This window comes from Triturus cristatus, chromosome 10 (genome assembly GCF_964204655.1).
Source record: "Triturus cristatus chromosome 10, aTriCri1.1, whole genome shotgun sequence".
Classification (NCBI taxonomy): domain Eukaryota; kingdom Metazoa; phylum Chordata; class Amphibia; order Caudata; family Salamandridae; genus Triturus; species Triturus cristatus.
In genome coordinates this window covers 1,178,020,158-1,178,042,166 of record NC_140593.1, presented here as the reverse complement: position 1 = coordinate 1,178,042,166, position 22,009 = coordinate 1,178,020,158, and positions in this window count along the sequence as shown.

The following is a 22,009-nucleotide window of genomic DNA, read 5'->3' as shown; positions in this document are numbered from 1 at the left end:
GTACATGCGTGTGTACGGTCCGTACCACTACGGGTATGCATACGCGTGCAGACCCATAGTGATAGTGAGCGTACATGCGTGTGTACGGTCCGTACCACTACGGGTACGCATACGCGTGCAGACCCATAGTGATAGTGAGCGTAGATGCGTGTGTACGGCCCTATCACTATGGGTCTGCACGCGTATGCGTACCCGTAGTGGTACGGACCGTACACACGCATGTACGCTCACTATCACTATGGGTCTGCACGCGTATGCGTACCCGTAGTGGTACGGACCGTACACACGCATGTACGCTCACTATCACTATGGGTCTGCACGCGTATGCGTACCCGTAGTGGTACGGACCGTACACTCGCATGTACGCTCACTATCACTAGGAGTACGCATACGCGTGCAGACCCATAGTGATATAGAGCGTACATGCGTGTGTACGGTCCGTAACACTACGGGTACGCATACACGTGCAGACCCATAGTGATGGAGAGCATAGGCATGCATGTACGGGCTGTTGCCATGCATTTGGGGTGCCCTAGGGCCCCGAAACGCATCGTACCTGTGTGTGATGCTCCAAATTACATAGGGGACAAGTATTAAGGCCTACATGCATGCTGGTTGTCATGGAGACCAAGTTCAAAATTCGAAATTGTTCTGGAAGGTGCACAGCAGAAGTCAGTTGGAATTCTTCTACTTTGTTGCAATGTGTTTGTGGGGCTGACATCATGCAGGAGAATGAAACCGATAGAGAACCCACAGACTGCTAGGTTTGAAGGGATTGGTGGAAACATAGGATGCAAATGTGAGTGACCAATCACTCTGTACTCCTGTGCATGAGACTGGGCAGAAGGGCACATATAAGGCAGCCAGGTCCCATGAGGGAGCACTTGCCTGCACATCTTTGCATTCGTCGACCCAGCTGCTGCTACTGATTCCCTGGAACCATGTCAAGGGCTGTGGAGAGGACACAGCCATTCACCCTGGAGGAGAACATGGCTCTGCTGGATGTGATCCTCCCACAGTACTCCATGCTGTATGGGCGACCAGGGTATCAGGTGAGTGCATAGGCCACTGCCACAGACTGTCCCTATGTTGTGACTGTGACTTCTGCCATTGCGTCCAGGTGTAACACACATGCCATGTACTGTCGGGGGGGTCCCAGGGGGGGGTGCCTGATGTCTCCCAGCAGTGCCCTGAGACAGGAGGGGTGGGGGCCTATCACTCCCAGCAGTGCCCTGAGACAGGAGGGGTGGGGGCATATCACTCCCAGCAGTGCCCTGAGACAGGAGGGGTGGGGGCCTATCACTCACAGCAGTGCCCTGAGACAGGAGGGGTGGGGGCCTATCACTCACAGCAGTGCCCTGAGACAGGAGGGGTGGGTGTGATGCACAGTGTGAGCCTTGATCATTGATTGTGACATTGCCATCATTCCACCTGTGTACCCACTGTGGCACGTACTGCTTTTTCCCTCCCCAGGGGATGATGTCCCTATGACAAAGGTGCAATGCGTTGGCTGCATGACATGCCTTGTTGTAACCAGCTAATTTGTACCCATATGTCTCTCTGTGACATGTGGCTGGTGTATTGATGTGGTGTCACTTGTTCCTCCTCACAGGTAGGCGCCACTGCCAAGGAGCAGATCTGGCTGACCGCCGTCAGTGCCGTGAGGGGTGTGGATGGTCGGAGGCGGAGCCTGCCCCAGGTGAGGAAACGCTGGCAGGATATCCGGTGCTGGAAGCGGAGGATTGCACGGCTCCTGCTGGGGGACTCACCTGAGAGCCACAAGAACCGCGGCCGCCGCCGCCTGAGCCACCTCCACAGGCGTGTGCTGCCGGTGGTCTTTCCAGACCTGGAGAGGCGCTTACAGGCGATGCAGCAGCCGGAAGGGGGTAGGTACATGTGTGTTTGTTGTGTGTCACCGGCATTTGTAAGGGCACAGTAGCATGAATTCACTGGCAGGGTTTAAAGGTGCTGTGCAGATCCTGTTTGCCCCAGTATAGCGCTGTGCCCCTGCCACCCTTCCCCTCCTTGCAATGTGTTCCCTGGTCTGTGTGTAGTCACTCCTTCACAAGGTAATGTAGGCTGGCGCTTTGTCCACGAGAACAATGACTGTAGCATCATGTGTGGGGGTGGTGTGTAACAGGTTGTGGGACCTTGCCTGTGCACTGTCAAGTTCACTGCATGTGGGTTCCATGTCAGTTGGCACTGATGCTGACTCCAGACATGGGAGTTGGTCTCTCATGTGTCATGCCTTACAGCGCGCATGTCCTATGTAGTGGCCTGTGACATGATGTGCATGAGTGTGCGATACACATATTGCAGGGATGGTGACGTGTGTTGCAGTCATTACCATTCAGTAGCATGTAGTTGTGTGCCCACTACTGTCCCCTGGGGCAGCTCTTCCTCAGTGGTGTATGTGTCATCATAAACGTGGCCAATCTCAGTGTCTACAGCGAAGGTTGTGCTCTGTGCCATTGTCCCCTGTCACCATGTATATTGACGTGCTATTTTGTACAGGTGTCCACTGTGCAGCCTGACCTGATTGTCCTTCTTCATACTCACAGTTGCCAGTGCCTGTGTGTCTTGTTATACTCATCTGAGGATGGGCACTGGTACCTCATTATTTGTACAGGCGCACCTTGGCTGTTTGGCGTCCAATCTTGCTTTTTGCCTGCCCCTGTGTGTATCACCCAGACTATGAGATGTTGGTGCCACCTGTGTCTCAACAATTTGCCTCGTGTAGGGTCTTGTTGGGGCGGGCAATGCCTATGTGTCAAATCCTGATTTCCACTTGCTGGGTCTGGGCAGTGTGTGATGTGTCTGGACACACACGCAATGTGCAGTGACCGAGTCATGTTGGGCATGTTTTCAGCATTACCTATGCAGCATGTGTCTCAAGTTCATGGATATGGTCCCTGGTCATCGGTATTTTCGCCAACGCTGTGTGGTGCAGATGCAGTGCTGGATTGTCCCCAGGGACTGGGTGCTATGTCAGACTCCGTTTCCTGTCTTTAGCTATTGTCTCATGCTCTCCATGGTATTTCAGTGGCATGGTGGCTCAACCAACTGTGTGTTTCATGCCCTACATCGGTACCCTGTTCAGTAGATGTTAGGGATCTTCCTTTTCAGGCTATGCAATGTTACCTATGTAGATTGGACTCAAGTGACAGATGTGTACAGGTGTCTGATTAATTTCTGTCTCTCCACCCTGCCCACAGCATCGTCGGGGGACACAGAGGGAGACATGGACACAGACCAGGCGGAGGGACCGAGCACCAGTGCCAGCCGTGACATCGGGTCTGGCACATCGAGTGGGACAGAGGCGGAGGAGAGTGTGGCCGAGGACCTGTCGACTGGCACATCAGACTACGAAGCTGACAGGTCCGAGGAGGATGTCTCCAAGTGGGCGGAGGCTGCACCAGCAGCTGACAGCGGAACAACACCTCGCCCCGCCCCCTCTGTTTCCATCAGCCGCCTCCCACTTGCTCGTGTCCCTTCCCAGCGGGCCCGGTCACAGCATGTCTCCTTCCTGCCAGGCACCGCACCCCCTGCCCCTGTCTCCACTGCTGCCACCAATGCAGAGTCTGTGGACATCCAGCGGCAACTGCAGGTTGGTCAGGCTGCGATCCTTAATGTCCTCCATGCCCACGGCAAAACCCTCACCAACATCGAGGCTTTCTTGGAGGGCATTCATTCATCGCAGGCTGACCAACGCAACTTGCTGAGGTCCATAGACTCCACACTGACTGCAGCAGTGGGTCTCCTGCAGCGCGACCTCCCCCCACCTACCCCTGCCCCATCCACACTTCCCACTCCCATGCCTGTCCCACGTACACCCAGACGTCGGCATGCACCCACATCAACGGACACGGGCACCACACCAGCAGGGAAGGTCCACCGCACTCCTCCTGACACGCACACACAGGGTGAGGTAGGCACACCCACTGGGTCGGGGGGCAAATGTGTGACACGCAGCCATAGTGGGAGTCCGCATTCCACCCAGTCCACTCCCTCCAAATCCCCTCCCCTCAGCTCTCCTGGCCACATCTCCCCCAAGGACTCCTTCATGGCCGCTCTGTCCCTGAGCCCCACGGTTACACCACCACGCAAGCGGTCAAGGAGGTCCCCGGTCAGGGTGGTTGAGTCTCCCCCCCTGTCTCCACCCTCCCCCAGTGGCGCTGCGACCCATCCCTCTGACCCCCCCCTCCTTGGGGCCTGAGGTCCCTTCGGGTGCAGGGGACTCCCTGGAGGACCTTGCAAAGGTGTGTAGTGCCATCCTGGCCTCCGCCTTTGGCCCTGCCCCACCCCCTGTGGTGGAGTCCTCCATCCCTGCACCCACAACGCCGCCCCTTTGCCCTGATGTCCCTGCGGTGCCTGTTGCTTCTCCCCCCCGATGCCCTCACCAGTGTGGAAGACGATGCCATTTGACTGTGCAGGCAAGGTAGGGGACACGCATCCCACTGTGTCCCCCATCCAGCTGAGAATCATTGACTGCCCTATGGGCTTTGTGAAGATTGAACTGCCTGCGATCCACGGACATTGTGCTCATGCTGAATAAAGCTTAATTTTTTTTTCATTATCACACTACTGCTATGCTGGTATTGGTGTTGGTGGGGCTGCTACATGGTTTTGGGTGGTGTGTAAGGGTTTGGGTGTGTGGGATGTGTAGTAGTGTACTGCTCATTGGTGGGACCCTGGGATCTGTGTGCCATCACAAGGTGTTGGCTAACTTTCTTTGTTCATGTAAGCAGTTACTGCATGGTGCACTTGTCCCAGGGTGTATTCCTTCCTCTGTGTACCCAGCTTTCTTCCCTGCAGGGTGTTCCCAATGTTTAGCGCAGAGCTGTGTCTACATGAGCTGTGTGTGTGACGGAGCCCTTCTACTTTGGCCATGCATGCAGGGCCATGTCTCCACCTGCAACAATCGTGGCATCCTTGGTGATCACTGTACTTGTGTGTGGAGTCTGTTGACATGAGTTCATGGGGACATGTTCCCTTGTAGCCAGTATGCATGTGGATAATTCTGGCCTCACACACATGTGTTACACCCCTCCTGTCTCAGGGCACTGCTGGGAGGACTCCACACACACCCCTCCTGTCTCAGGGCACTGCTGGGAGGACTCCACACCCACCCCTCCTGTCTCAGGGCACTGCTGGGAGGACTCTGCACACACCCCTCCTGTCTCAGGGCACTGCTGGGAGGACTCTGCACACACCCCTCCTGTCTCAGGGCACTGCTGGGAGTGATAGGCACCCACCCCTCCTGTCTCAGGGCACTGCTGGGAGGACTCCACACCCACCCCTCCTGTCTCAGGGCACTGCTGGGAGGACTCTGCACACACCCCTCCTGTCTCAGGGCACTGCTGGGAGGACTCTGCACACACCCCTCCTGTCTCAGGGCACTGCTGGGAGGACTCCACACCCACCCCTCCTGTCTCAGGGCACTGCTGGGAGGACTCTGCACACACCCCTCCTGTCTCAGGGCACTGCTGGGAGTGATAGGCACCCACCCCTCCTGTCTCAGGGCACTGCTGAGAGGACTCTGCACCCACCCCTCCTGTCTCAGGGCACTGCTGGGAGGACTCTGCACACACCCCTCCTGTCTCAGGGCACTGCTGGGAGGACTCTGCACCCACCCCTCCTGTCTCAGGGCACTGCTGGGAGTGATAGGCACCCACCCCTCCTGTCTCAGGGCACTGCTGGGAGGACTCTGCACACACCCCTCCTGTCTCAGGGCACTGCTGGGTGGACTCTGCACACACACCTCCGATTTCAGGATATGTACGCTTGGAACATACACGGTGGGGGTACGCTCAATGCATTCGAGGTGAGGGTACGAGTCTACTTACACTGGTGTGGTGGGGGTACGCTCCATGCATACGCGGGTGGGGGTACGGGTCGTACTTACACTGTTGGGCTGGGGGGTACGCTCCATGCATACGCGGGTGGGGGTACGGGTCGTACTTACACTGTTGGGCTGGGGGGTACGCTCCTTGCATACGCGGGTGAGGGTTCGAGTCGTACTTACACTGTTGGCATGGGGGGTACGCTCCATGCATACGCGGGTGGGGGTACGGGTCGTACTTACACTGTTGGGCTGGGGGGTACGCTCCATGCATACGCGGGTGGGGGTACGGGTCGTACTTACACTGTTGGGCTGGGGGGTACGCTCCTTGCATACGCGGGTGAGGGTTCGAGTCGTACTTACACTGTTGGCATGGGGGGTACGCTCCATGCATACGCGGGTGGGGGTACGGGTCGTACTTACACTGTTGGGCTGGGGGGTACGCTCCTTGCTTACGCGGGTGAGGGTTCGAGTCGTACTTACACTGTTGGCATGGGGGGTACGCTCCATGCATACGCGGGTGGGGGTACGGGTCGTACTTACACTGTTGGGCTGGGGGGTACGCTCCTTGCATACGGGGTGGGGGTAGGGTCCGTACATATCCGTCCCCACGCTATGTGATGTTTGTGCGGCCCGTACCCAGGCCTTTGCCACGTGGGTGCGATCCGTCCCGCCATTGTTGGGGTGACGTGTGTGGGCGTGGTCCGACTCGTACCCACGCTCTTCAGGCGTGGGTACGGGACGTACCTGTCTGGTTGTGTTGCCGGTTCGCGTGGTGACGGACTTCCGTTGTGGCGGTCGCTGGCTTATCAGGACACGCCCCCACCCCCTCGTGGTGACCAGGGCATGGGAGTCAGGTATGTCCAGGCCATGTGTGGTGTGTGACTTATGTGGTTGTTTTGTGGCCTGCCCTGGTCGTGCCACCCCCACCCCACCCCACTTTCCCCCCTCCCTTAGTTATTCTGACCTTCTGCGGCGTCTGCGTCGTAACCTGTAGAGGAGGTGTACTGCTATGAGGGCAGGGATGACTCGTAGGTTCGGGTCCATGTCTGTCCGTCGCGTACTGGTACTCCTTGCTCGCGTCGTCCTGTCGCGTACGGGTCCTCCTTGATCGCGTCGTCCTGTCGCATACGGGTCCTCCTTGGTGGCGTCGTCCTGTGTGTCCGTCACGTACTGGTCCTCCTTGTTCGCGTCGTCGTCTGTCCGTCGCGTACTGGTGGTCCTTGTTCGCGTCGTCCTGATTTCCCGGCAGTTTTTGGCTGCCGCAAAATATTCACCGTGCGGGGTGACGTCGGTGCGAATCGTGATTCCTGGGTCGTGAATGGCTGGCTGCGAGCGTCCCGACGTCAGGTCGGCGCTTTCCCGGATCACATTGGTAGGTGTTTTTTTGTTCGGTCGGGCTTTTTTACGATTCGTACGGTAATGGTGTACCCGTGCGAATCGTAATTCCTTGTTTGTGAAAATTGACGACCGGGTACGCGTCGGGCGGAGATTGTGCTCCGTCCGACGGTTCGTACCCGGTTTTTGCAGGATCGTGATCGGCACCAGAGTCTTCTGGGTGAAGTCAAAGATCAGTTTATTGGCTGCAGACCAATTACAGGTATCCCAGAAGTACAACAGCATGTATGTTCTCAGGAGACTGCTTAAAGGTACAGAAACGGGCTTCTCCTTAAATACAAAATATCATGCTTCAGGCACACATTCCTTGTTTTACGATATGGTCATTTACATGTATTCATTACAAACGAAAAGGCAGAGTCATGATGACCATCCCACATTCCAGTTAAGCCAGCCCACAATTATTTACCCAGCAAGGCTCAGATCCCACATCAGATATCAACAGGCCCCAATAAACACGGGCATCTCCTGTTTGGAAAACAAGCCATAAAGCAGGAAGAGTCAGGTGTGAAAGAGATTAGCCGAAGGCTCGTGTGGGATGAAAAGGCTTTATGGTGTGTCAAACCCTGATGCTAATCACAGGTGGCCGTAGGACGGGGAGCTCGTGAGACCGGACTGACCTGGGGCAGCGGAGCCAAGCTGCACAGGTCACAGAGAAGTCAAACAGAAAGTACATGTGTTCTAAAGGCCCGTACTTGTTCGTAATGTGTAGCCTATGTGAGGGCAACCATAAGATGGCCACCGCTCTAAGATGGAACCCACGAAGTCAATGTATAATATCGTATACAAAGTGCATTTATCGCTAAAACGTTATACAAAGCGCTTGTACATACTGCATTGACCATTCGCGGTTCGCTAATACCGGAATAGACAGGGGTAGGGCCCTGTCTCCCACGCGGTCCCAAATTTCAAAGTACCACACTGGAAACAAGCATCCTAGGACCGGTTTCGCGGTTTCACCCCTCTTCAGCCAGGATAGCTTGATTCCAGTGGAATGGAGAGCACATTTGCTGTATCCAATGTGGAGCCATTGTCTGAGAAGGGACTGATGGAAAGGCGCCATGGCCGACTAGGGTCCCCATTCTCGTTGGGTTAGTCGTCACCATCCCCTGGGCCAATAGGGGGAGGGAACGACTGCATCCCCTGAGGTGCTAGGTACTTGGGGCACATTCTGCGGGGGTTGAGAGTCCATAATTGCCTTTTTAAGGTGCACAAATGAGTCAAGATGACTTCTGGGTCATCTGCAGGCTTTCATTTATCAGAATCTGGAGTAGCTGTCTGCCCTGGAGGTATGGAGGCTCGGGCCCAGAAGTGTCTTCCCTCTGTTTGAGGGGTCTCAGGAATTCCTCCTGCAGTTGAATAATTTTCTTCTCCAGGGGAGCTATTACTTGTGAGATAGCCCTAAAGATGGAGACATCTATCAACTGACAGAAATGTTCATGTACGTGACTTCCTCCTCCTCCAAATATTCCTCGGTGCCCTCAAACTCCTCCATACATGGGGATTACATATTCTAGGGAGAAAGTACAGGCAGGTAAGTCCTAAGTGTTCTGTTGTCCCACTGGGTATGGGTTATTTAATGAGTTGAGGGATGTATGGGACTTTTACCCAGTATTAGAAGGATTATGTGCTGTATGGGAATGTCCAAAATATGCCTCAACGAGGCTGTTCTTACCCGCTGGGCAGGTGCCTCTCTCCAGCCGGTGTCTCTGAGTAATGCTAGGTAACAAATAAGCACAAAGCTGCCCAGAAACTGGGGCTGGAGTGGCCTACCGATTTACTTGTACAAGAAAAATGTGTCCGTACGTGCTTCACTGCACTCGCTACGTGCAGATGGCGCGCAGCAGCTGCTGGGAGATAGAGGCGAGTGCAAAAGTGATGCGCACCAGAGCCTGCCATCCTAAAGCAACCACGTGGGAAACAAGAACGTTCCTGCGGTCACATTGAGAATGGTAGAAAAGCATTTTAATCAGTGCATACACAGAGAAACAAGGAGTCCGGTGGGCTAGAATGATCCTGCTCAAGACATGCACAACATTTCCACAGCTTAAGGGAAGTAAGAATATGAAGGCACTTATCTGTCTGCTGCTGGAGCAGCGAAGAAAAAAGAGGGCAGAGAGTATGTGGTGATCATTATGTGGAGTTGCAGCCCTCTGATTGGGTGAACTGTTTTTGCTGTTTTTTCCGAAGGACTCATGGGCAATGTAGTTTATGTTTCAAGAATTGATAAATGTTGGTTGATTAAATCGAAGAAAGTGAAGCATAATTCATGCCTTTGGGACCAGATATAGAATCCAGTATCACTAACTACTTATCAATGCTTCATTGCTATAGGGGGTCTATCATTGGGACCCATACAGCCTCTCTACTGGATGTTCAGGGGTTACTGCTGTTGCTACCCAATTCTCATCAAGTATGTTTTTGCTATCATTTTCCCTAACATCACTGTGTGCTTACATTGCTCTGCTCTTATTTGTGACAGGAGAGGTTTTTTCTTCTATGAGTTGTTTACTCTATTCATACTGTGAGATTCTATATTGGTACCTATGAATATTTGCATATCCTTTGCATTTTTACTCAATGTATCACTAAGCACTGCTTTTAGCTTCTCCTTTATTTGCTGGACTACAATCTCAAACCTCCCTATTTCATCAGCTACTTTCAGGATGTGTGCCCTAAAGGCTGCTGAACAGAAAATAACAATACACATTTTCCATATTTTGTTCCTTCTGAATGGATGCCAACACTAGGCCTTCAGATAAAAATGTTCCATAAGTTATAGATTAGGTGCAAATGATTAGGTATTATTGAACACTAAATCATCACTTCATCCTTCACAAATATTTCTTTGCATTATGAAAAATATTAACTAAATATGTGTGTGTGGTTAAATTTTCTTCTCACTATTTTTTTGTTAGATGTCATTCTTCTCTATATGTGTTCTCAAGATGACTTAGGGTAACCTGTTCTCCCACTACAATTTCTATAAATGCCTATATTACATATGTTAGTGCTTTTATTACATAAACCTAGTGATATAAAACCCATGTCCACAAGGACCCGTGAGATATGAGAAATGTTTACAGTTGTCAGTGAAGACTGATTTAATCATAATGACAGCCCCTATATTACTCAGCAGAGATTTAACATTGGAAGAGTGGACCACATTATGTGGTAAGGTTATCTTAATCATTCTTCAATTAATTTGAATTAAGCAGGCTAGTCTTTGTAGGATTATTTGTGTCTATTTGAAATAGGAACAACCTTTTTGGTGAAATATGCAAATATTGCATATTATGTTGCAAATTATATGGCAAAACACTTAGCAAATGCTGTAAATACTTAACTAGTAAGAAAGCATTCCAGCCCTAGAATCACTTAAATCCACTAAGTCCATTACTTTATTTACCAAGAACGGTAAACTAGGCCTAGGCATTCTATTTCTGATCAGGGCCCATTGTTAGCTGCACTTCAAAGAAAACAGCTTTTTCGAGGTAACTACACAAAAATAAATAAATTTTATCAAAAATACGTAATGGGTATCATGTGCAATATGGTCCTATGATGCCTTCTCAGGGCCTCACAAAATACACGTCCATCAGGCATACGGTTTGTGATCTCATTAGATCATCTTGATGGCAATATCGGACCTTATTACACTGTTAGTGCACATGACAAATGGTACATTGACACTCACGTCTTTGAGGGAAGTAACCTCATTACATCCCAACCTGACGAAAACCCAGGACTTATTCAGGCTGGTTAGGAAGGGCTGAAATTGTTGTTTCTTGGGTCATAGGACCCTCACATCCTTTATACCCGTTTTTTGTAATCTAATCTTCCCTCCCACTCCATAGAGCGAGTTCCTGACTCTCGAGCTAGTGCTTTTTTCATTTCTTAAGTTTCCCTTACTATAATCCACCCTTCACTTATGGTGGGAGGTTTTGGAGATATCCAAGCCCTAGGGATGGTGAGTCGGGCAACAACCAGTAGGATTGTGATAAGCTGCTTCAAACCTTGGCTCTCTTCCTTATAGCCCAAGATGATTTCCATGACTGTGGGAGTGAAATCTACCCCTGTTTGTTGTCTTATCACCTGAGGTATCTCCTGCCAGAATACTTCCAGCTCTGGGCAGGTAGCAAACATATGCACTATGTCTGCAGGGTACATCCCGCACTTAGGGCATTTTTTTCCTATCCCCTCCTTGAACCCCCGTAGCCCAACTAGCAATCTTCTCTGGGGTATAATAGAGCATGGAGATTGTGCGAAATTGCTGCAATCTTAAGTTAACAGAATGAATTTATTTTTTTTCCTAATGCCAGCATAATAGTTTTAGGAGCAACATTTATTCCCGGAGTCTTAGCCCATCTTGCCACCAATTTTTGACACCCATTCTGTCTAAAGTTGCTAAGACAATGACACATCCTGCAAATTTTTAATTGGGCTTTTCCCTCATACAGGCAATTCCATGCTTCTGATTTAGACACTGTTGTTAATGCTAGATGTTTCACTAGATAATCTCTAATTTAGAGATACTTAAAATACCCTGGTCTGTGAGATTATAAAGAAGCTGCAAGTTCTCGAATGTCCTCAAGTCATTACAGACGTACAGTTTGCCCAAATATTGGACCCCATACCTTCCCCATCACCTACAGGCAGTATCATGGGACACCTCCAGTAACATGGGATCACCCCATAATGGAAGTTTATCGTGAAAAAATGACAGATTGAATTTAACAGACAAGGTTCGCCATTTATTCATGTGGTCCATAATAATCTTAAACCTGACCCTTTTAAAATAATTTGGGTCATTAGTTTTACATAAAAACATTCGACACTCAGGTTCCAAAACCAATTGATGGAATAAGTCTTGGTTACCAGAATCCAAAAGGCTTCGAAGACGACTCCCAAATGTGGCGCAGAATTACATTTTAAAATCTGGGAACCCCAGCCCACCTTGATTATATGGATGTTTCAGTAAATCTATTGCACGTCTTGCTTTTTTGTAACCCCAAATAAAACTACCCAATACACCTTCTAAATCCCTAAAGAAAACATTAGAAACAAGGATAGGAATTCATCGAAAGAGGTATAAAAACTTAGGAAGTACCTCCATTTTGATGATATTACTAAGGGTGGGCGTAGTGGGCGTAGTGGGGCTACGTGAAGCAGCACATAGTGTGCCCAAATCAACGCACACTACGCGCTCCGCATAGCCCCACTACGTGCCACCCGCCTCTCACCCGCCCTCCTTTTAAATCATACCCGCATGTAAAATAAAAATTTAAGAGACTTACCAAAAGCGCGGCGTCTCCGGCGCTCCCCCTTCCTCATTTCCAACTTCTTCTGACAAATTTTTCTTTCTTTTGTTCTTTTGCTGATATGGGTATTGGTAAAAATTTGATATGTCATAATATTTATTTCTTCTTTCAGGGTTTATGTTGATAACTTATGGCATGTTTCATATCTGCTTTATCTCCCTCACTGTTTCAGAGTTTCTTGTTTTTACTCTATACTTGTTCCACTTGCTTAAGTTTATAGATCTGTCTTTTTCTTGCTTACTCTCAGATTCACATCCTATGTTCTCCAGGACTTCACGATACACCTCTCTATCAAGATACATTTATGTGCCAAAGTTCCCTGCTTTATTGGAATTGTTGGGTATTCCAAGTCTCTTTCTACCATTTAGAATTACCTTCTCCACTGGGAATTAATAGATTATTGTCTCTTTCTTTTTGTAGCACCTAATGCAAGTAAAATTTGAGTTACCTTAACAGCACTGTGGTCATAGTTAGTGAAAATATTTTACAATACAGTGAGTATTGATTGCCAAATTGCATGCAGCCTAAATAATATTATAAGAGGTCAATTTCTGGGTCAACATCTAATGGAGTTCATCTCTGAACTGCAGTGGACCTTTTTGTCAAAATGAGGGGAGTAACTGTCCTCTGTGTTATATATTGATATATCTGAGATCGACAGTCTAGTAAGTCGTAGCATTTTACTATTTTATTGTTCAATTCATTCTTTGGATTTTGCTCGGGCTTCATTAATGGCAGGTTGTTATTTATCCAATATTTGTACATTTTCCATAACCACAGAAAACATGGCTAACTAAAACATTTCATTATATAAGTTCTGACTATACTTGTGACTGTTAAGTTTATCTCCATGCTATTCCTATTTCTTAACTGTAGTGGAAGAATTACCTCAGACTGGGTACCATCATTCAATCAATCAATCAATCAATCAAGGGTTTATAAAGCGTAGCTACTTACCTTTGAGGGTCTCATGGTGCTAGGGGGGCTGCTGATACATCTGGGTGCAGGGGATCAATCGAAGAGCCAGGTCTTGAGATCCTTCCTGAATTGGGTCAGCAACAGGGGTTCCCTGAGGTGGAGAGGCAGGGTGTTCCTAGTCTTGGTGGCAAGGTAGGAGAAGGATTTTCCTCTGGTTTTGGTCTTGTGGATCCGTGGCCAGTTGGGTGGAGAGGAGGTGTCTGGTGGGTACATGGAATGAGAAGCGGTGGTTCAGATATGCTGGTCCAGCTTCATGGAGGGCTTTGTAGGCATGTGTGAAGAGCGATTCTTTTGTTGACTGGGAGCCAGTGGAGTTCTTGGAGGTGTTTGGTGATGTTACCATGGTAAAGGAGGTTGAGGACTAGTCTGTCTGTGGCACTTTTAAAGTTCCGCAGTTTTCTCAGGAGATTCTGGGTGACGGTATGGAGTGCATTGCCGTAGTTAAGTCTGCTGCTGATCAAAGCGTGGTTGACCATCTTTCTGGATTTGGTGGAGATCATTCTGATTGTCTTATAAAGTAGGCGTGTGGAATCAAGATGAGGATACTGCGTTGATCTGGCAGTTCATTTTGAGCGTGGAGTCCAGTATGATACTGAGGTTTTGTGCGTGGTCTGTGTGGGTGGGGTGGTTCCCAGTGCGGCGGGCCACCAGGAGTCATCCCAAGCTGAGGGGGTGGATCTCAGGATGAGTACATCATTGCTGTCTGAGTTGCGTTTGAGGGAACTGTCTTTCATCCAGGTGAAAATGTCCTTCATCCAGCTGTGGAGGTTTTTTCTGATGGTTGTGGGTTCGTTGTTGAGGGAGAGGATCAGGTGAGTGTCATTGTTGCAGGAGACAATGTGGAGTACATGATTATGGCTGCAATTGGAGCCATGTAGTTGTTGAAGATAGTGGGGCTCAGGGAAGAACCATGGGGCACTCTGCAGCTGATCTCTGTGGGTTCAGAGAGGAACAGTGGTAGTCTGACTCACTGTGTGTGACCGGTGAGTAAGGATTAGATCCAGACCAGAGCCTTGTCATGGATGCCGACATGGTGGACTCTTGTGATTAGGGTACGGTGGGAGAAAGTGACGAACGCAGCTGAGAGGTCCAGGAGGATAAGGGCCACGGGTTTGCCCCAGTCGAGGAGGAAGCGGATATTGTCGGTGGCGGTGAGGAGTGTGGTCTCCATACTGTGGTTGCTTTTATGGACTTTCACTGTATCTCATGACTGCTGTTGCTATAGCTCTGTTGGCTTCTCTTCATATTACCATCTGTGGGGGATATTGGTGAGCAGCTTCCTTAGGACTGTGTAATGCTCTATCTTTGTAAACAGTGCTCATTGTTTTTAGTGCTAGATCTTTTCTGAGAGATTTATGTCCTAAGGTTTTCTGAGACTTTGTCTACAGCCTTTGTTTACCACATTCTAGCCTTACTGCTTCCTTTATGAGAGTTTTGAACTCAATCAGGCCATTTTGAGTAATTTTACATAGCTTTGTGTGGATATTTTATTTTTGTTATTTGTCTTTTGTTGAGTTTGGAAGCTAGTGATCTTCTGCCTGGTTTTCTTCCTTTACCGTCTTTTGTCTCCTCAACATTCATCTCTTCCTGCGATAAAGATCAGATTGGAAGTGATCAATGCCTCTATTTCCTTCTAACCTGAATATTTTTTGTGAGACTATCACACAGAATTGTGTCTGATGCTTCTCAAGAGAAATAATTTAGTCTGGTGATTAGGCAGCTTTAATATGAATCTGGTTACAGATCTTTTGCAACCACTCTTGTAGCCAAATCCTCAATATCGTAAAAGTTCTAATATTTATTCACTGGGGTAAACTTGCCAATATGAGACACCATTCCTTTTAGTTCACCTTATGTTTTTCTCTTTTTTAGGGTGAGCAAGACTAATTTTGTTGATGAAAAAGAATGAAATTGAATATTTAGTGATCATCAATTCCTTACAAGCACAATGTGAATATGACCACAATTCAGGCAGTCTAGCACTTCCCAGATTGTAATTATTTATCTTTCACTGATGTGTTCACCACAAGCAGCCATGGACACAACACCTATCTCCTCTTGTAGAAATTCAAAGGGTAGTCAATCAAATACAGTTCACCAAATTGCAGCAATCATTCCAAAATCAGTCAAAATATTTCAAAGAGACTTGGGGGCAGATTTACGAGTTCTGGCGCATCTCTGCAAATCAGCAGGGATGCGCTAGAAAAGATGCAACACGCAAGTCCCTCCCTGTGCCACAACGAATGCGTTGCATTTACAATGCGGCGCACTGTGGCTCAAGGATAGGGCGATGCGTGTCGCATCCTGTGGCGTAAGGGCAGCGCAATGCTGGAGTCGTGTCGCAAGCATGACGCGGCTCCAGCAATGCTCAGGGGCGCCCTATGCCTAACATGCTGCGTCACTCCTAATGCCTGCTTCAAGCAGGTGCAGGGTTTTGACGTAGCATGGACGTAAAAGTGACTCAGTGAAATCTCATAGATTTCACTGCATCACTTTTATGAGGCGTTCCTGCGACGGAACGCCCACCCTGCGCCGGAACGCCCACATGAAACCTAATGCAGGCATCATGTGGCGCAGAGCTTTACAACGTGACGCATCTCCCTAGACGCATCACATTGTAAATAGGGCGCAACATGGTGCATGATTTACGCCGCCGCTGGGTCACAGAAGTGACGCAACGGCGACGTAAATGTGGCACATGCGGCTTGTAAATCTGCCCCTTGGTATTACCACTTCTAGGCTACTCCATTATTTTTCCGTATCACACTGGCTCAGCCCTGGCCTCAGCCAACTGACCTCGATTTTCAAAGGCTATCTGTTGCCTACACATTTATTTTTTGAATAAATATTAATAGTGTTTTCGATAGGCTTCCTTTATTTAAAATATATTTTGTCAACATTTACACATTGTTTTATCCTACGTTTTGTGGCTACAACGTGGGTTCTATGTAGACATCTGGATCTAACTAGTGTTGAATAATAGTACATGCTGGATTATATTGACATTTTTTCATATAATAGTTTTGCTGGACAAGCCTGTTTCTTATATCTATCCTGCTTGAATTTCAAGACCAGATACAGACACAGTGGCAGAATAGGAGCACTCACAGTTCACACCTTAGAGTGCCAGCCATGAAAAGAATCAAAACAGTAAACCACCACAAGGCATGGGAGAGGGAATTAGGGTAGGCGAAACCAGGGAGTAGATTCTGCAGAGACAGGGTATGTTGACTCAAAGTTTAGAAAGGATAAAATCCTAACTGAAAGATATGCTGCATTGATATGCAACTGAGAAACTCTCATGCAGGGGAAGGCAGAGAAGGTGGAATATCACTGAGGATAAAAAAGCAATGTTTAGTACACACTTGGGTTACAACATGGAAACCTACACCTTCCTTTAATTGAATGTTAATGTCAACCAGTGTTGGAATATTCAGTCTCATACACACTCTCCTCTCTCTATTCAGAGTTGAAGTCTCACTTAGCTCCCTGGCAAGAGGGATTGCTTTGAGGAAAAGATTAACACACAGCTAAGCCGTGACTAATTTCTGCCATAACCTTAACGTCTTGGAAGCTTGGGCTTCATGAAGCACAGCTGTAGTTGTCCTGCACAGATATTTGGCCCTCACTTTTGTACTTTCCCAAAGACTCAACCAAAATGTCCCATTGGACTGTACACACTTGTACTGAATGATGCACCCTATATTACAACTTCAGCGTTTTTGCATCAGGCCCCCTTTTGTAAACTCTCCAACTCTCTTCCCTGTTGAGTCTTTTTAATCTCTCAACTTGTTAATTTTTCATTAGCCAAAGGGCCCTTCAGGACCCAGGTTCTCACTACTTTGGTGAACAAAAGAAAGATCACAAGTCTAATTCCGCATGAAGAAAGACTGCCCCCCCAAAGAAAAGTTAATGGCAGACTTATTTGCACTAAGATTTGACTTTGTCCAGCACTAAGGAGCATCAAGATTATGCTGCTTTCATCTAGTTAACTGGATTGACAAGTGGTGATTGCCTAGGTGTGTCCCTATTTATAGAGAGAACATGGCCAGGCTGATGCTGTATCTTTCAAGAAGTCCTAGGATTCAAGATAGTCACCGGACCGCCCTTAAAATGCAAGGCACACCTTGACAGGCCTCCCCTGCCTAGTCCAGAATGTTTTAGGTTGGAATGTGGGCCCAGCAATCATGTCCTTAGGCCTATCTTAGGCCTTAATCACTGTCTTCCCATGCAGGTTCCCTATAGTACAGATTCTTGTCATTCAGGTTGGGACAGACCTTGACACTGAGTCACCTTATTTTGCCCATCTTAACTCCCACCTGTTTTGTGGGACTGCAACTTTGCCCGAGTTACAATTCTTTTCATGTGTGTTGAATTTTGTGAATTTGCTTGCAACTTTACCATGTTGTTGTACGGTTCCTTCTTTCCCAGTAAGACTGCGGTTAGGCAACATAAGCATCAAAACTATGTGAGACCACTCATACCATCAGAATATGTTGCCTTAGTACCTGGCTAGCTCGCAGTGCGCCATTTGGGACACCAAACTAACAGGACACAGGATGTCTGCAACTTCAGAACATGACAACCCTAATTCCATCAAGGAAATCATGGAAACAGTTCTTATCCTTTCATTAGTAACTCAGGCATGCCCAAAGAGACACTCAAGAAGTACATGAATTGTCATGACACATTCTTATTGAGGCAATTGGACTCTTGAGCAAAATAGGCAAATTGCAGTGATTAAGAGAATGAAGCAAAAAAATGTCACCAGCATGATACGAATGGTGAACAGAATGAACAATTCAGAAATTGTACATTTGCATTGGATTATATACATACATATAACTGAACTCCCAGCTAGTGCTCCCTCCTATCCTAGTAAGCATAGGGTGTGTGCGTCGTCCAGAATCCCTTAGAGTGGTCTATCTCTCCATTTCCTCTGTATGTGTGCCATCGGACAGCCTGTCTTGATGTAGGGATGGCCGGCATCCTTTTCAGGATAATGACGGAATTCAGCTGGGTTGGAATTCAGGCATGGGTGACCACAACAAGTCAGTCAAAACGCTCCTGTGCCTAAACAAAGGCTTGGTCCAGTTTATAAAATCCACGGCACCCCACACTTTCAGTGCCTGAGCTCTAGTCCGGTTGTCTTTGTTTATTCTACCCAAACCCAGCTGTCGCCTAAAGACAATAATTGAAATGGAGAGTTTGCTCAGTGTACCAGGACCTTGTACAAATGTTCTAGAAAAAGATGCGGTGCCTACAATAAAATGATTATGTAAGCATCCACTTTCTGAGTACATTATCGTATGCTGGTGCATGCTAAAAGTCACAGTTTGAAAGATGTCAACTTTAAACATGAGCTGGCAAAATGGAAATGTTTTTGCTTAAGGACTAGTAACCACACAACAATGTAACCCTCTAAACTGCTTCTAAACACCTGCTCAGAAGAGGTCTCAACCCCTATACATTCCTGTGCTTCCAAATCTCTTAAAACATGTCAAAACACATTTGAAGACAAAGGGACTGATTTAGAGTTTGGCAGAGAGGGTACACTGTTGCCACAGAGATGGAGAAACCTCTCCGCCAAACCATTAGTTTGCCTACCTAATTTCTTATTTAAGGTGAGAGGACCTTAGGCATGTCAAAGTCAGAGTCTACTCTGGCTCCATTGCTTATGTACTCTTCTGATGGCCGGCAAAGTATGTGCTGTCCGAGATTTATGTCAATGTTCTTGGATGCACCACTCACCCGAATTTCAGGTGGTTACATTGGGGAGATCCTGGACACCCACTCCGCCCTAGAACCAACCTCAACATTGGATAAGAGACTCTGCACTGGTATCAGTACATGAGGGAAAGAGGAGAATTGGATTAATAAGAGAGAAAGATCTTGTAGTAGGCTCGCGTTTACCTTCTAACGGTGCTGCTGCTTCAGCACTGATCACTGTTCATCTGCTTTAGCACCCTAGAATGTTGCAGAGCTACTGCATTAGGGTATCTGTCAATGTAAAATAAACAATTATCTATGTTTCCTTATGAGTGTTCATATATTACACATTGGTCTATAGTTGTTTTGAATCTCACCCTAAAATACACAGGATATTGCCCTGGAACTACACCATGTTCTTGGCAAGGTTGATGAAATAATGCGATATATATTGAGCAATGCATCCAGTTACCATGAATAGTGGGAAATAAATGGGCCGATTCACAAAGGTAAGTTGATACGAAAGTCTAACTTTACGACTGTCGGTATTCACAAAGGGGCATTTACGAGTCATAAAGTTAGGCTTCTGTCTCAGTTTAACTCAAATTTTGGTCTTAAGTTTAACTGAGACCAAAAGTCTAGTCTCAGTCATGCCCTTTGTGCATACCGAAAGTCGTAAAGTTAGACTATCATCTAAGTTTACCTCTGTGTATAGGGCCCAATGTGTTCTCATCCTTATGATGTTTCCCCACTTGTAAGGATATAACATTAGCAGGTTGTTGCAGATTGCCCTAAATGTACCATTTAATAAAAATAAATTCCTTACATATTACTTGCATTACATAGGTTTTGATGCCCCTAAATTACAGTTCTTAGTGTTCTACTTATAGTATATTTATCCTGTGGTTTGTAGGGTGCCGCATGCTGCTTGATTCTGTCTCAGGATGAAGAAACCTAAATGCAATAGCATATAATATTAGGACAAATAATAGGTTAGTGCTGTGTTTCAAGCAGGTGTATGATGTATGAAAGGAGCAAGGGGTGAAGACCAGAATCCTGCATCGCCTACAATGTGTGTGTGTGTGGGTCGGGGGTTTGAGGGGCTGCTCCCACTGTCCAGGGTCCCTCAAAGAGTAAGAAGACTATGGAAATCTGTGAGATATAGGAGCTATCCCATTCTGCAAGGGGCCCATTCTTTTGTGTTATGCCACTGAATGGAGCATGCAGGGTAAGTGAAGCATGCATTGCTTCACATAAACCAAGGTAAAAGAGTATTTAGAGGCCAAAGAGATAGCACAGCATTGTACCTTTGGTAAGGAAGGATGAGTAATGTGATCAGGTATACTTGGTACACCTGGAGCTCTTGAGTGACAGCACCTGCAGAGTTATGAATATTGTGTTTCTGCAGGGGAGTGGCTAGTCAGAAAATGCATAAGATCCAGAGAATAGGTTGAGTCTCACTTCCAAGAGGAGGCGCTTGTGCATGTCTCTGCATGGCCTTGGTGCTGCAATTCTTGGCATGTTTGGTAGAAGAAACAGAAGATCTCCCTATAAGAGTGGGCCACCCACTGGGATCCAAGACCTGAATGTGCTGTCCGTAGGCCAGGCAGATTCATCATGGCCAACTAACCTAATCAGTCATGAAGCACTGAGCATAAAGAGAACTTGCCACAGCCCAGAACCCTGATTCCTGTGATCACCGGAAGCGAAAGTGACCAATACGGTATAAAGCACCACTGCAAGGCTTTCAACCCATTGTGATGGAGTTAGAGCACATGGTGAAATCCTATTTCAGAACTGGGGGGGTAGCACATGCTCGCAACATTGACCCACATCCAGATTCTCATGTTTGGAGAGCATTCTACAGAGAGGGCCAGATGTACAACTGTTTTTTGCGGTCGCAAAGGGGATTTTGTCCCCTTTGCGACCGCAAAATAGGTCAGCCCAATGTACTAACCCTATTTGCGAGTCGCTAATCAATAAACCACTCCCAAAATAGTGTTTGCGACTCACTATTAGGAAGGGGCATGCAAAGGGTGTACCTTCCTAATAGCGACTCGCATTTGCAAAATAATCGCAATTTACCACCTACTTCAAGTAGGTGGGGACCCCTTCTCCATGGTGAATAGGTATAAAAATACATTTTAAGGGCAGGCAGTGGTCCCAGGGACCACTGCCTGAACTTAAAAAATGAAAAAGAAGAGTTTCATTTTTCTTTTTTTTTTAATGCATCTTGTTTTCCTTTAAAGAATAACTTTATTTTAAAAGCAGTCACAGACATCGTGGTCTGCTGACCCCAGCAGGCCACCATCCCTTGTGAGTGCTAGCCATTCCTAAAGGGGTTGCAAATTGTACCTGCCTCATTAATACTAATAAGGCACGCAATTTGTGACCCCATTAGGAATCGCAAACAGTGGCAGAGACACTGATGTACATCCCAATTTGCGAGTCGCAAATTGTGAGTCTAAATGCAGTGCAATTTGCGAGTCGCAAATTGGTGGGTCGTACATCTGGCCCAAAGTCATTTCTTTATGTCAGTCTGCGAGGGGCTTGGTAGGCTGAGCTCACACTCTGCTTCCACTGGGGTGTTCTCCTTGTTCCCTCCTCGTTTATTGCCAACAGAGAGGTTGAGGAAACCTCCAGATTATGCACCATCCAAAAAGGTTAAGCCTCTAGCTGTGAGTAACAAAGATATAGGAGATGCTAACAGAGATGAGATAAAAAAGAGTAATTATGTATTTTCACTCCCATAGAGATAGCT